This window comes from Pseudophryne corroboree, chromosome 7 (genome assembly GCF_028390025.1).
Source record: "Pseudophryne corroboree isolate aPseCor3 chromosome 7, aPseCor3.hap2, whole genome shotgun sequence".
Lineage (NCBI taxonomy): Eukaryota > Metazoa > Chordata > Amphibia > Anura > Myobatrachidae > Pseudophryne > Pseudophryne corroboree.
Window position 1 is genome coordinate 311,616,793 of NC_086450.1, and position 15,634 is coordinate 311,632,426.

Consider the following 15,634-nt stretch of genomic DNA (forward strand, 5'->3'; position numbering starts at 1 on the left):
GATTGTGTCGACCTGCAGACCCTGTCATCCTAGAAACCCTGTCACCCTACAGTACTTAGTGTCGACCAATAGTGGTCGACCTAGGCACTGTCGTCCTACAGTAGTTACTGTCGATCTTTCATACAGTACCAGACCCCTTGAGCAAGCCCTGTACTTACTGTACTTGTAATAATAATAATAATAATAATATACTGACTTGGCTGCAGTACTGTACAATAATACTTTTTAGTATACTGTACTGTAGTACATAAAAATGTAATGACAGTAATAAAAAAAATCACTGTACCTCTAGCAACTTTGGCCCTCAATAGTTGCCGCCTCTGTGGTTCCCGTCTAACCAGGTCACGTCATCTCCTCTGGAGAGCCGGGATACCTCTCTCCCTGTACAGTCTAGACAGGATCTCCTGTCTGGAATATTCATATGCTGCCAATTTCTCAGCATTATTGGCCAGGGGCCTGTCCATATGCCGCACAAGAATCTTTAGCTCCTTACTACTGAAACTACTTGCCCTGTGCGCCATTTTGTCACAGAGGTAATAATAATGGCGCCACCCGCCCGATCACGCTAGCTATAGATATTGTCGTTACTGTGTGTACAAATTGCAGGATCACATTAGCGTAAGCAGCTACCTTTTTTTTTTTAAAGCACCAAGATACAACACATGACATATAAACCCAGAGGGCTCACATCTGCCATGGTCGGCTGTGGCCTAACTAGAACAGCGGCTGCCTGCAATGCTTGAATAACCGGGTTCGATACAGAGTTCGGCACCCATTTAATATTTTATTTAAATTTTTTTATTCTTTTTTAATACAATAATGTTATTTAGTGTTTTAAGTTTCTACTTCTCGTTATATAAAAAAAGTCCGCTTCTACTAAATACAAGGCCACGCTGCAGCCCTGTTTATGCTATTCATCTAGTCGTTACATTATGTACAAAATGATGGATAACATTAGCATAAGCAGCAATCCTATTTCGGACTAGCTTTGTATCTCTGTTGTTTCAAATGGGCAGAAATATTGAATGCAAAGTGCAACTGGGTACCTACAGTATCTCATGAATGCACAGTATGACTACCAGATGGTCTACAGGCACACTGCCGCCCGATCACGCTAGCTGTGGATATTGTCGTTACAGTGTGTACAAATTGCAGGGTCACATTAGCGTAAGCAGCAACACTATATTAGACTAGCTTTTATTTTATATTTTTTGAAAGCAGTCAGATACAACACATCACATACAGTATACACCCGGAGGGCCACATTGGTCCTTGTTTCCCTATTCAGTATATTATATTTTAAAAAGGTGCTTGCTGATACCAGAGATATCGGTGTCCTAGCGGTTAGAGTAAGGCACATGCATTGCATGCTCCCTGGGTTCGATCCCCGGTTGGAGCACACAACTTACTTATTTATCCTACTATATGTCAGGTGCACCCAGCGTCATGCGTCATGCTAGGGACTTCAGTAGGAAAAATGGTGACCCACGGAAGCCCATATCTACGCGGGGAGCTCCTCATTCTATTGAGGTGGCAGGACCGGCCCTTGGCCAGTAATCGGGAGAAGCGGCGGGCATATAACCGAGCCCACCATGAAATTTTGTTTAAGTATGAGAGGTCATGGTCTATAAGGTCACTCCAGCGGAGGTGGAGTGACTTGGTCTCCAGACAGCCGAGGAAGCTAGAGTTGCTGCGGCTGTCTCTGCTAATGAGTAAGTACAGTCCAGTACTGCGCTTTATTATTGTTTAGTACAGTACACAGGGCCAGATTAACAATGGGGTGGATGGAGCTCCAGCTCCAGGCCTACACATCAAAATAGGCCCATCATCATGGCAGCATGATGATCACTAGCCACCACCTGTACACATGGTCTGCCACAAAGCATAACTAATAGGCCCAATTCACACTACAGTACTGCATATGGATTTTGTCTTTACAGTGAGTACTGATGCAGTACGTGTCATTTCTTAGCATAAACACCGTGGGGGCATACTGTCTCTGGCACTGTGGGGGTATACCATGTGTAGCTGGCACTGCTGGGGGGCATATCATGTCTATCTGGCACTGCACTACTGTAGGCATTGTTTGTGAGGCCCAATTCACACTACAGTACTGTATATGGATTTTGTCTTTACAGTGTGTACTGATGCAGTACGTGTCATTTCTTAGCATAAACACCGTGGGACCATACTGTCTCTGGCACTGTGGGGGCATATCATGTCTGTCTGGCACTGCACTACTGTAGGCATGTTTGTAATGCCCAATTCACACTACAGTACTGTATATGGATTTTGTCTTTACAGTGTGTACTGATGCAGCACGTGTCATTTCTTAGCATAAACACCGTGGGGGCATACTGTCTCTGGCACTGTGGGGGCATACCATGTGTAGCTGGCACTGCTGGGGGGCATATCATGTCTGTCTGGCACTGCACTACTGTAGGCATTGTTTGTAAGGAACACTACTGTGGCTGTTATGTGTAAGGCTTCAAATTGTGTGTGTAGAGGGGTGTGAAAATATATTTACAGTTTGATAATATGAAATTATTGTTACAGTATTCAGTACTGTATGTGCAGGACTGTGTCTAAGGACACTGTAATTATTTTTTGTACCCAGAACGTCGGAGGATATAACAGGACCGAGCCCGGCGACATGGCTTTACAGCCATACCAGGCACAAGCCCAGAAACCAGTAAGTCCTGTACTCTCTTTATTGTGTCCTTTTTTTTCCATTTAAAGTAAAACGTTAAAGGTAGGGGGGTATGGTAAGTACTCTATGCTATGTTATGCTTTACTACCCCAAAAGATACTGCTGGTCCTGCTGATTTTGCTTAGTACAGGGAAGTTTGCTTACTGTGGGGGGGGGGGGGGGGCAATGCGCTTTATTCCTGTGGGGTTGAATGCTTCTGTTTGATCACTGCTGGGGACAGTGTTAATGCTGTAAAAAATATGTTTGTTACAGTAACTACTGTACAGGGACCAATGGTTTTATATTATTTTTCCACAGTGACAGACCTCCAGGCGGACCAGGGCAGTACGGATGGTGTAATGGTTAGCATTACTGCCTCACAGCACTGAGGTCATGGGTTCTATTCCCACCACGGCCCTAACTATGTGGAGTTTGTATATTCTCCCCGTACTTGCGTGGGTTTCCTCCGGGTACTCCGGTTTCCTCCCACAATCCAAAAATATACTGGTAGGTTAATTGGCTCCCTACAAAATTAACCCTAGCGTGTATGTGTGTGCTTGTACATAGGGAATATAGATTGTAAGCTCCAATGGGGCAGGGACTGATGTGAATGGCCAAATATTCTCTGTACAGCGCTGCGGAATATGTGTGCGCTATATAAATAACTGGTAATAAATAAATAAATCAAGCCCGCCGGCTCCCACCTCTACCACCACCACCACCACTCCTCCACCTTCCAGCATTCCTGGACCCTCAATAAGTAAGCTAAGTCAATAGGCTGCAGGGAAGAGGGCTTTGGCTACGTCACCTCCAGGGATGGTTTAGTTTAGGCATCGCTGGTGGAGGTTAAGGATAATCTATGGCAGGGAGGGTTATGGCTAAGCTGTGGAGGAGTATTTTGGGTTAAGCTGCAGAAAAGGTGGGTTAAAGGTAGGGGGTATGGTAAGTACTGTATACTGTGTTATGCTTTACTACCCCAAAAGTTACTGCCGGGCCTGCTGTTTTTGCTAAGTACAGGGAACAATGTGTTTGATTACTGTGGGGGGTCCAATGTGCTTTATTCCTGTGGGGGTGAATGTTTCTGTTTGATCACTGCTGGGGACAATGTTAATGTTGTGACCAATGTGTTTGATACAGTCAATACTGTACAGGGGCCAATGTGTTTTATTATTCTTCCACATTGACAGGCCTCCAGTCGCACCTGGGCCGACTGCGCCCTCTGGCTGCCTCCACCACCACCACTCCACATTCCAGCATTCCTGGACCCTCAATAAGTAAGCTGTCAATAGGCTGCAGGGAAGAGAGCTTTGGCTAAGTCACCTCCAGGGATGGTTAAGTTTAAGCATCGCTGGTGGAGGTTAAGGATTATCTATGGCAGGGAGGGTAAGGGCTAAGCTGTGGAGGAGTTTTTGGGGTTAGGCTGCAGAAAAGGTGGGTAAAAGGTAGGGGGTATGGTAAGTACTGTATACTGTGTTATGCTTTACAACCCCAAAAGTTACTGCCAGGCCTGCTGTTTTTGCTAAGTACAGGGAACAATGTGTTTGATTACTGTGGGGGGGCCAATGTGTTTTATTCCTGTGGGGATGAATGTTTCTGTTTGATCACTGCTGGGGCTGTGGGCAATGTGTTTGATACAGTAACTACTGTACAGGGACCAATGGTTTTTATTAATTTTCCACAGTGATAGGCCTCCAGGCGTACCTGGGAACACTGCGCCCTCTGGCTCCCACCTCCTCCACCACCACCATCACCACCACCACCACTCCTCCACCTTCCAGCATCCCCGGACCCTCAATAAGTAAGCTAAGTCGATAGGCTGCAGGGAAGAGGGCTTTGGCTAAGTCACCGCCAGGGATGGTTAAGTTTAGGCATCGCTGGTGGAGGTTAATGATAGTCTATGGCAGGGAGGGTTAGGGCTAAGCTGTGGAGGAGTTTTTGGGGTTAGGCTGCAGAAAAGGTGGGTTAAAGGTAGGGGGTATGGTACTAAGGGGGTAATTCTGAGTTGATCGCAGCAGGAATTTTGTTAGCAATTGGGCAAAACCATGGCCCTCATTCCGAGTTGTTCGTTCGCAAGGCGATTTTAGCAGAGTTACACACGCTAAGCCGCCGCCTACTGGGAGTGAATCTTAGCTTCTTAAAATTGCGAACGATGTATTCGCAATATTGCGATTACAAACTACTTAGCAGTTTCAGAGTAGCTTCAGACTTACTCGGCATCTGCGATCAGTTCAGTGCTTGTCGTTCCTGGTTTGACGTCATAAACACACCCAGCGTTCGCCAAGACACTCCTCCGTTTCTCCAGCCACTCCCGCGTTTTTTCCGGAAACGGTAGCGTTTTTATCAACACGCCCATAAAACGCCATGTTTCCGCCCAGTAACACCCATTTCCTGTCAATCACACTACGATCGCCGGAGCGAAGAAAAAGCCGTGAGTAAAAAAACTATCTTCATAGCAAAATTACTTGGCGCAGTCACAGTGCGAACATTGCGCATGCGTACTAAGCAGAAAAACGCTGCGATGCGAAGAAAATTACAGAGCGAACGACTCGGAATGAGGGCCCATGTGCACTGCAGGGAAGGCAGATATAACATGTGCTGAGAGAGTTAGTTTTGGGTGGGTTATTTTGTTTCTGTGCAGGGTAAGTACTGGCTGCTTTATTTTTACGATGCAATTTAGATTGCAGATTGAATACACCCCACCCAAATCTAACTCTCTCTGCACATGTTATATCTGCCTCCCCTGCAGTGCACATGGTTTTGCCCAATTGCTAACAAAATTCCTGCTGTGATCAACTCAATATTACCCCCTAAATACTGTATACTGTGTTATGCTTTACTACCTCAAAAGTTACTGCCGGGCCTGTTGTTTTTGCTAAGTAAAGGGAACAATGTGTTTGATTACTGTGGGGGGGCCAATGTGCTTTATTCCAGTGGGGGTGAATGCTTCTGTTTGATCACTGCTGGGGACAATGTTAATGTTGTGACCAATGTGTTTGATACAGTCAATACTGTACAGGGGCCAATGTGTTTTATTATTTTTCCACATTGACAGGCCTGCAGTCGCACCTGGGTCGACTGCGCCCTCTGGCTGCCTCCACCACCACCACCACCACCACCACCACCACCACAACCCGGCCAGTGGACGTACCTGTAGCTGAACCCTCAATGAATAAGCTAAGTTAATAGGCTGCAGGGAAGAGGGCTTTGGCTAAGTCATCACCAGGGATGGTTAAGTTTAGGCATTGCTGGTGGAGGTTAATGATAGTCTATGGCAGGGAGGGTAAGGGCTAAGCTGTGGAGGAGTTTTTGGGGTTAGGCTGCAGAAAAGGTGGGTTAAAGGTAGGGGGTATGGTAAGTACTGTATACTGTGTTATGCTTTACTACCCCAAAAGTTACTGCCGGGCCTGCTGTTTTTGCTAAGTACAGGGAACAATGTGTTTGCTTACTGTGGGGGGGCCAATGTGCTTTATTCCTGTGGGGATGAATGCTTCTGTTTGATCACTGCTGGGGACAGTGTTAATGCTGTGGGCAATGGGGGTCATTCCGAGTTGATTGATAGCTAAAAAAGTTCGCTATGCAGTGATTAAGTGAAAAAACGGCACTTCTGGGCATGCGTATGCGGCGCAATGCGCACACGAAGTACTTTCACAACAGGCGATGTCGTTTCACACAGGTTCTAGCGAAGCTTTTCAGTCGCAATGGCGGCCGCAGAGTGATTGACAGGAAAGGGGCGTTTCTGGGTGTCAAATCACCGTTTTCAGGGATTGTTCGGAAAAATGCAGGCGTGGCTGGGAGAACGCAGGGCGTGTTTGTGACGTCAAATCCGGAACTGAATGGTCTGACGTGATCGCAAGCGCTGAGTAGGTCTGGAGCTACTGTACTCTGAAACTGCACAATTTTTTTTTGCTGCCGCACTGCGATGCATTCGTTCGTACTTCTGCTAAGCTAAGATACACTCCCAATGGGCGGCGGCTTAACGTTTGCATGGCTGATAAAAACTGCTAGCGAGCGAACAACTCAGAATGAGCCCCAATGTGTTTGATACAGTAACTACTGTACAGGGGCCAATGTGTTTAATTATTTTTCCACATTGACAGGACTCCAGGCGGACTGGGGCCAACCGCGCCTTCAGGCTCCCACCTTCACCACCACCACCACCAGACCAGCGTACATCGCTGGACCCTCAACGAGTAAGCTAAGTCAATAGGCTGCAGGGAAGAGGGCTTTGGCTAAGTCACCGCCAGGGATGGTTAAGTTTAGGCATCGCTGGTGGAGGTTAAGGATAGTCTATGGCAAGAAGGGTTAGGGATAAGCTGTGGAGGAGTTTTTGGGGTTAGGCTGCAGAAAAGGTGGGTTAAAGGTAGGGGGTATGGTACTAAGGGGGTAATTCTGAGTTGATCGCAGCAGGAATTTTGTTAGCAATTGGGCAAAACCATGGCCCTCATTCCGAGTTGATCGGTCGCAAGGCGAATTTAGCAGAGTTACACACGCTAAGCCGCCGCCTACTGGGAGTGAATCTTAGCTTCTTAAAATTGCGACCGATGTATTCGCAATATTGCGATTACTAACTACTTAGCAGTTTCAGAGTAGCTTCAGACTTACTCTGCCTGTGCGATCAGTTCAGTGCTTGTCGTTCCTGTTTGACGTCACAAACACACCCAGCGTTCGCCCAGGCACTCCCACCGTTTCTCCGGCCACTCCTGCGTTTTTTCCGGATACGGTAGCGTTTTCAGCCACACGCCCCTGAAACGCCGTGTTTCCGCCCAGTAACACCCATTTCCTGTCGATCACATTACGTTCGCCGGAGCGATGAAAAAGCCGTGAGTAAAATTACTTTCTACATAGCAAAGTTACTTGGCGCAGTCGCAGTGCGAACATTGCGCATGCGTACTAAGCGGATTTTCATTGCGATGCGATGAAAAATACCGAGCGAACATCTCGGAATGAGGGCCCATGTGCACTGCAGGGTTGGCAGATATAACATGTGCAGAGAGAGTTAGTTTTGGGTGGGTTATTTTGTTTCTGTGCAGGGTAAGTACTGGCTGCTTTATTTTTACGATGCAATTTAGATTGCAGATTGAACACACCCCACCCAAATCTAACTCTCTCTGCACATGTTATATCTGCCTCCCCTGCAGTGCACATTGTTTTTCCCAATTGCTAACAAAATTCCTGCTGCGATCAACTCAGAATTACCCCCTAAATACTGTATACTGTGTTATGCTTTACTACCTCAAAAGTTACTGCCGGGCCTGCTGTTTTTGCTAAGTAAAGGGAACAATGTGTTTGCTTACTGTGGGGGGGCCAATGTGCTTTATTCCAGTGGGGGTTATGCTTCTGTTTGAACACTGCTGGGGACAATGTTAATGTTGTGACCAATGTTTTTGATACAGTCAATACTGTACAGGGGCCAATGTGTTTTATTATTTTTCCACATTAACAGGCCTGCAGTCGCACCTGGGCCGACTGCGCCCTCTGGCTGCCTCCACCACCACCACCACCACAACCCGGCCAGTGGACGTACCTGTAGCTGAACCCTCAATGAATAAGCTAAGTTAATAGGCTGCAGGGAAGAGGGCTTTGGCTAAGTCATCACCAGGGATGGTTAAGTTTAGGCATTGCTGGTGGGGGTTAATGATAGTCTATGGCAGGGAGGGTTAGGGCTAAGCTGAGGAGGGGTTTTTAGGGTTTTGCTGTAGCAAAGGTAGGGGGTATGGTAAGTACTGTATACTGTGTTATGCTTTACTACCCCAAAAGTTACTGCTGTGCCTGCTGTTTTTGCTTAGTGCTGGGAAAAATGTTTTGAGTACAGTATACCATATTCCAAATCACTCAGGCACGGTGGTAGATGAAAAACCAACAGTGGTTTATTGACAGAATAGGCTATAACACAGTTCAGCACACTTCCGTAATCCAATTCCACATGACATTTCCCACCACAATCTCCTGACAGAACATTGGGGGTGATTCCGAGTTGTTCGCTCGCAAGCTGCTTTTAGCAGCATTGCACACGCTAAGCCGCCGCCTACTGGGAGTGAATCTTAGGTTATCAAAATTGCGAACGAAAGGTTCTCAAAATTGCGAATAGAAATTTCTTTGCAGTTTCTGAGTAGCTCGAGACTTTCTCTTCCAGTGCGATCAGTTCAGTGCTTGTCGTTCCTGGTTTGACGTCACAAACACACCCAGCGTTCGCCCAGACACTCCTCCGTTTCTCCAGCCACTCCCGCGTTTTTCCCAGAAACTGTAGCGTTTTTTCACACACTCCCATAAAACGGCCAGTTTCCGCCCAGAAACACCCACTTCCTGTCAATCACATTACGATCACCAGAACGAAGAAAAAACCTCGTAATGCCGTGAGTAAAATTCCTAACTGCATAGCAAATTTACTTGGCGCAGTCGCAGTGCGAACATTGCGCATGCGCAATAAGCAGAAAATCGCTGCGATGCGAAAAAAATTACAGAGCGAACAACTCGGAATGACCACCATTACTTCTTAGTCTGGGAGCAGAGTGTCTCTTCTAGCAACACAGAGACCCAGATAAATCCAATATAATGGGTCCCCAAGCCGATCCCTGGCAGAACATTACTTCTTAGCCTGGTATCCAAGAATCTCTCTTCACCTCTCTGGGTAGCTCTACTTACTGTATACTGAACCTCCCAAAGCTTCATATTGCTGGGCTGTGTGTGACCACTGTGTCTTAGGATCTTACAGCATTGGAATACAATACATATTCTAATCAAGGTAATTACATCAGCCAGAGAGCCACACTGTCTGGTCAGCTCACTTTTGGACAATAGGGAGTTTACAAACATAGAGTAGACAATGGTACCTTATATGACTCACCCTCTGAGGGTCCACTGCGGTGTATGAAAACAATAGGAAACTACAGTACAGTAGGTGTAACATAAAGTAAATATACAGTAGGGTACATTATCTAAAGGGTAACAGATAACATAACACAATTGCATATACTGTATTAACAATATTTACAGTAGGTTGATTTAAACACAGTATTGGGTGAGCACCTATGGACATGTTATGGAGAATGAACAAACAGACAAATTGGATACAGTATACTGGATATGGATATACAGTAAAAAGTACTGTACATGCAGTATTTGACAGGGGAAATTAGGCATACTGTAGTGGGGGGCAATGTGATTTATTCCTGTGGGGGTGAATAATTGTGTTTGATTGCTGTGGGCAATGTCTTTGATACAGTAACTACTGCACAGGGGCCAATGATGTTTATTTTTTTTCACAGTGAGAGTCCTCCAGGCTTACCTGGACCTACTAGGTCCTCTGATGACCACCACCACCAGCATCACCACCCCACCATCCGGCATTCCTGGACCCTCAATAAGTAAGCTAAAAGTCAATAGGCTGCAGGGAAGAGGGCTTTGGCTTAGTCACCACCAGGGATGGTAAAGTGTAGGCATTGCTGGTGGAGGCAAAGGTTACTCTATGGCGTGGAGGGTTAGGGCTAAGCTGTGGTGGAGTTTTTAGGGTTAGGTTGCAGAAAATGTGGGTTAAAGGTTAGGGGTATGGTAAGTACTGTATACTGTGTTATGCTTTACTACCCCAAAAGTTACTGCTGGGCCTGCTGATTTTGCTTAGTACGGGGAACAATGTGTTTGCTTACTGTGGGGGGGCCAATGTGCTTTATTTCTTTGGGGGTGAATGCTTCTGTTTGATCACTGCTGGGGACAATGTTAATGTTGTGACCAATGTGTTTGATACAGTAACTACTGTACAGGGTCCAATGTGTTTTATTATTTTTCCACATTGACAGGCCTCCAGGCGGGCCAGGGCCCACTGCGCCCTCCGGCTCCCACCTCCACCTCCACCACCACCACCACCGCCCAACCAGGACCAGAACAGAGGTGCTTTGGGCCGGACAATCTTTCGAGGGGTATAGTAATAATAATAATGTTGTTTTACATGCATATTGTTCATAAACTTTGAAGTGCTGTACAGTATACTGTACAGTACTCAACCTGTGTTACTGTTCTAATACTGTACATTGTTTTTTATTTTCACAGAGCAAGTCCGGCAATTGCTTCTGATCCTGTGGTCGGTGGTGAACAGAATCTTTCAGCTTATTTTACAGCACATTTAATTTTTGTTTATTCCTTTCATGGTTTTTTTTTTTTTCATTAAACTTTTTCTAGTTTACAGTTCTGTTTTGTGTTATTTTCCCCCTTAATAGAGAGAGTCTACAGTGCACTAAATAATGTATCAGTATCAAGCCTTGAAACTCCCCCCACCCCCTTGCTGTTATCACTACAAAGTCCATCCAGTTTTCCTGTCAGTCCATCAATTTGCGCTTGAAGGTGAGTCACCTTGCCCAGAAGGTCTCTCATCAGCCCTGGGGTTGTGCTCCAGAATAGAATGCTTTGGTTTTCACTATCTTCACACTATGCAGTGCACTCTACAATACACAATAATAAGACTCAAGTACATGTACAGTACAGTAGTAACAGTACAGCAGCAAATTATGGTTCAATTACAGTACTACAGAGCTTTGTATGAGGGGGTGCAAGCTTGTTCGTGAAGTACTGTAAATGTCTGGCGAGTGTTAAATTACAGTACATACTGTACTGTAGACGTGAGTCGCAGACATGGCCACATTACAATGCCAGGGGCTGGGATTTCATGTAGAACATACTGTAGCAGCATGTTAGGCAGTGAAAACAGTGGAGAAGTGAAGCAATCAGCATTGTGGTAACATTTATAAATTGCATACTATAGTATAAAATTGTACCGGGAATCTGATTGGTTGCCATGGGTAACTTCTCCACTTCTTCATGTTTGTCACTACTTCATGACTAAGGGGCTAATTCCGGCCAGATCGTAGCCCTGCAAAAATTTCAGAGAGAGAGAGAGGGGTGGGGTGGGAGAGAGATACAGTTTCAGGGGGAGAGACAATGGGGGTCATTCCGAGTTGTTCGCTCGTTGCCGATTTTCGCTATACTGCGATTAGACGCTTACTGCACATGCGCAAGGTACGCAGAGCGCATGCGCTTAGTTATTTTACTAAAAACTTAGCTGTTTTGCTGTAGCATCTGCTGCGCTTTTCAGTCGCACTGGTGTTCGGTAAATGATTGACTGGAAAGGGGCGTTTCTGGGCGGCAACTCGTTTTTCCCGGCATTGGCTAAAAAACATAGGCGTGTCAGGGAAAAACGCGGGAATGTCTGGAGAAACGGGGGAGTGGCTGGCCGAACGCAGGGCGTGTTTGTGACGTCAAACCAGGAACGAAACGGACTGAGCTGATCGCAGTGTAGGAGTAAGTCTCGAGCTACTCAGAAACTGCTAAGAATTTTCTATTCGCAATTCTGCTAATCTTTTGTTCGCAATTCTGCTATGCTAAGATACACTCCCAGAGGGCGGCGGCCTAGCGAGTGCAATGCTGCTAAAATCAGCTAGCGAGCGAACAACTCGGAATGAGGGACAATATCAGGGACAGAGTTTCCAAAGACTGTTAACCTGTACAGAGTAAGTATCACAAGCTTACCTTCTTCGACGCAGTTCTTCCTCCTTTTTCTCAGTAGTTCAGTGCATTGTGGGAAGAAGATAATAGAAATATCGTTAGTACAGTAGTAGGATTGGTATGTTCGCAACATGTCACAGCAATGCCTAACAAACCTAACAAAGTGTTTCTCTAAATCTGACGTTTCAGATACAGCCTACAGTACAGTACAGTATACTGTAGATGTCTGGAATTGAGTACTGTCAGGCAGGGCATTATTCACGTTATGCTACACAGTAGTACCATGGGCATCTGTAGAGAGGAAGGGACCCATGTGCAGACTCCATGTTTGGGCTCCCTCCTCTCTCATAGCTGTTACCACTGCTGCTAGCACTCTGAGTGCCAGAGTTTACAGCGCATGCGCAGGGCTTCGAAAAATGGCCGCTGCGCCATTTTTTCAAGGTCCTACGCACGCGCTGTAGACTCTGGCACTGTGCCACAGTCTCTAGTGCTCAGTTTGATAGCAGAGACAGTCACAGCTACAGGAGAGGAGGGTGCCCACACACAGTCTGTGATGTACTCATTGATAAATGAGCCCAATGTACTGTATTTGCTTATCCCTTCTATTTTGAGTATACAGTATCTGAATGAGCCTAATAAGAAGTACAATATACTGTTAGATGCAGTATGATCCTGCCTGTTCCAGGTGACACATTCACCCAATGTGACTGCATTCTGCCATGCAATCTTGGGTGATAATACAATATTTAATACACCAATGCATTTCATTGTGTTCTAGGACTAATGACATCCAAACAATGATATGAATTCAAACAAAATACAGTATTTAAAGAAGGGGACATTTGTGGGTAGTAACTGGCCGTTTTCTGAGGAAAAATACAGGCCTTCCCAAACATTTTCTGGCCGACTGTGTAACATCAGAGCCGGCCTGATCAGCTTGTTTGTATCACATTGTAGAAATGGATTGCAGTAAGTCTCTTGGAGTGAAAGGAGGTCATCTATTGTTTAGAAATTCAGTATCTGCATATGGATGTGTATTCTGGGCAAATTGGATTAACTCTTTTGGAGTGAAAGGAGACATCATCTATTGTTTAGAAATACAGTATGTTTGACTGGGGGGAGGGTTGCCATGCAATCTGTTATAAATGGCATGTAGAGTAAAGGTTGAGTTTCCCTTATCCAAAATGTTTGGGACCAGAGGTATATTGGATATGGGATTTTTCCGTAATTTGGAATAATTGCATACCATTAAGAAATATCATGGTGATGGGACCTAAATCTAAGCACAGAATGCATTTACTGTATGTTACATACAGTATATACCTTATACACACAGCCTGGAAGTAATTATAGCCAATGTTTTTTATAACTTTGTGCATTAAACAAAGTGTGTGTACAGTACATTCACACAATTCATTTATGTTTCATACAGTATACACCTTATACTGTCAGGCAGGGGCGAAAGTAGAACTTTGAGGGCCCCATAGCAAAACCTTCAAAGTCCACCCTGCTGGTGTCAATATCAAATCCCATGCAGGAGAGAGAGGAACAAGAAAGAGAAGGGACAGGGGGAGAAAGAGAGAGGGTTTCATGTAAAAAAAAAAAAGAGTCAAGAGCAAGAGAGATGGTGTCATAGAGAAAGATGAGAGGGGGGGAGAGAGAGAGAGGGGTGGGGTAGGAGAGAAATACAGTTTCAGGGGGAGAGACAATATCAGGGACAGAGTTTCCAAAGACTGTTAACCTGTACACAGTAAGTATCACAATCTTACCTTCTTCGACGCAGTTCTTCCTCCTTTTTCTCAGTAGTTCAGTGCATGGTGGGAAGAAGATAATAAAAATATTGTTAGTACAGTAGTAGGATTCGTATGTTCGCAACATGTCACAGCAATGCCTAACAAAGTGTTTCTGTTTCTCTAAATCTGACGTTTCAGATACAGCCTACAATACAGTATACTGTAGATGTCTGGAATTGAGTACTGTCAGACAGGAGCAAAAGTAGAACTTTGAGGGCCCCATAGCAAAGCCTTCAAAGTCCCTGAAAGAGAAGGGGCAGGGGGAGAGAGTCTAAAGTGTACAATGTAGTATAACAATGTACAGTGCACTGTATAATGCAACAGTAACGAGCCTTGAAACTCCCCCCCCCCCTGTTGTTATCACTACAAAGTCCCATACAGGAGCAGGAGAGTGGGAGAGCAAGAGAGAGAAACTTCAATACTGTACAGAACTGTAAGAAACGCTCACTGTACTGTACAATACTGTCAAATAATGTTCAAGCAGTAAGCACATTGCAGTAACCACCACAGCACAATAATGTACTGTAAGTACTGTAACATACCTTTTTTATTAATGAGTGAATGACCATATTCTCTCTTCACCCTTCTTCACATTGAAGGTCGTGTCCAATAGATGTCACAGTTTGAAGTCACCAGTTGCTGTGCTGTTACAGTATGCCTCTCCATGGTTTTATTCTGGGCATCCTTAGCAATCCATTTAAAGTGTCCTTCAGCTTTACAAATTCAACATCTCCCATCTTGAATCGGGCATAGCACCGTGACAATATGTCCTTGCGCAAATTGTCGGGGATTGCAAATTTTCCTCGTTGCCCATCAAAGTTGACCTGCTTGCTCCAATTCAAGTACAGTTCAAATGCAACATGTTCTTGGAAAACAAGTTGTGCATAACGATGCATCTCTCGATGGCCTGCTTCATACAGAGTGTTGTCACCGTCAGCGGTTATTACACTCAATGGCTTGTCGGGCAAGGAGGTTCCATGCACGCGCACATTTTTAGGTGTGCTGTACATTGGTGGTATTCCAGGTGAAGGTAACGTTACATTGTTCACATCTCTAGTGGACAACTGGGATGATGCAACCATTGCAGAGTCCATGTTGTTTGAGCAGCGGGATGGTGCATTGTCTCTGTCAGGCAACCAGTAAGATGACAGTGGTGGAGTTTCTATGTTAGTCTGATGGTGGGGTGTATCTGGTGCATTGTCTCTGTCAGGCAACCGGTAAGATGGCAGTGGTGTTGTGTCCATGACAGTCAAGTGACGGGATGCAACTGTTTCTGTGTCCATGCTGGGCAATTGGTCAGATGCAACTGGTGTCATTTCCAATTCAGGAAAGTGGAAAGATGTGTTCTGTTGTGTCGTTTCCAAATCACAATCCTCTTCAGCATCAAATGCATCAGGGCAGTCAAATTCAGATTGTGCTGGCTGTGATGCTTTAATAGGTGGTTCTCCAGCAGCTTGCCATTGTTCCATTGATTGACGGATGACATCCTTCATGGCTCCAGCAAGCATGTCATTCAGACCTCCTGTCATTCCATCCATTTTTCCTGTCAGTCCATGCAGTTTTCCTGTCAGTCCATCAATTTGCGCTTGAAGGTGAGTCCCCTTGCCCAGAAGGTCTCTCACCAGCCCTGTGCAGCTACATTCACATGGGTTGGGATCTT

The 15,634-nt window shown here is 45.4% G+C and overlaps 1 long non-coding RNA gene across 1 annotated transcript; it reads right to left on the bottom strand.

Annotated features, from left to right (window-relative positions):
* Positions 1-8,605: 8,605 nt before the first annotated feature.
* On the bottom strand, positions 8,606-12,559 carry LOC134943631 (uncharacterized). The gene is made up of 3 exons (XR_010181644.1): positions 12,206-12,559; positions 11,455-11,549; positions 8,606-11,121 (listed from the first exon to the last, which is right to left on the bottom strand). It is a non-coding gene; the product is annotated as an uncharacterized LOC134943631 (long non-coding RNA).
* Between the last annotated feature and the right edge of the window lie 3,075 nt (positions 12,560-15,634).